The sequence below is a fragment of the Salvelinus sp. IW2-2015 genome, unplaced genomic scaffold, assembly GCF_002910315.2.
Source record: "Salvelinus sp. IW2-2015 unplaced genomic scaffold, ASM291031v2 Un_scaffold5430, whole genome shotgun sequence".
Taxonomy (NCBI): domain Eukaryota; kingdom Metazoa; phylum Chordata; class Actinopteri; order Salmoniformes; family Salmonidae; genus Salvelinus; species Salvelinus sp. IW2-2015.
Genome location: NW_019946695.1, coordinates 10,622 through 11,753, shown reverse-complemented (window position 1 = coordinate 11,753; position 1,132 = coordinate 10,622).

Genomic DNA, 1,132 nt, shown 5'->3' with positions numbered 1-1,132 from the left:
GAACCAGGTTATGTAGACATACAGTGCAAATAGTGCATCCAATGACAATAGTGAGGGGTGTATCATTGTCACGCCCTGACCTTAGAGATCCTTGTTATTCTCTATGTTTGGTTAGGTCAGGGTGTGACTCGGGTGGGAAAGTCTGTTTCCTTTGTTTTTTGCAGAGTGTGGTTCCCAATCAGAGGCAGCTGTCTATCGTTGTCTCTGATTGGGGATCATATATAAGTTTTCCTTTTGGGTTTTGTGGGATCTTATTTTATGTTTAGTGTCTGTGCCTGACAGAACTGTTTGCTTTAGTTTTTTCGCTGTTGTTATTTTGTTTGAGTGTTTCTTGAATAAACAAATCATGAACACTTACCACGCTGCGCCTTGGTCCACTCTTTCCACTAACGAGAGCCATAACAGAAGATTCCACAGAACATATTGGCGGAAAGCTGATAAGCTGTAGAAAGAATATATTCATTTATAAGACTTATTCATAAAACAGTAATTGTTCATAAGAAGGGCCTGAGATCAAAGTCAATATTCCGACCACTAGGGGTCAATGTTTTTCAATAAGAAATCCAGTAGTCCTCCCTCTGTAGTAGTAGGATCTCCATGTTACCTCCTCTCCTTGGTAGACCAACATGCTCAATGCGTGTGTATTTGAGTGAGGAGATGGGATGGTTAGCTTCAACAAAGTGAGCTGCTACTGGATAGTCAGTGTTCTTACACCTGATTGAGCTGCTATTGGATAGTCAGTGTTCTTACACCTGATTGAGCTGCGGTGTTCAGCTCTACATTGTTTTAATTGTCTTTTTGTTTGTCCTATGTTGGCTTTTCCACATGAACATGTGATGAGATAGATTACTACCTTTATCTTGAAAGAGATGATACCCCTAACAGGGATTTTTCCACCTGTATGTGGGTATCTGAAGAAGAATGTTTTTGGAGTGCTATTGCACTGTGAGCATGAGCCACATTTGTAGTTCCCATTTGTAATGGGTGTCAAGAGTGTCTGAGTGGGCTCAGGGGGCAGGTCAGATCTCACTAAGCTATCCCCAATATTGTGACCACACTTATAGACCACCAGTGGGGGTTCCTTGAAGAGGTGTGCAATTGTTTTGTCTGATTGCAGAATATGCCAGTGCTT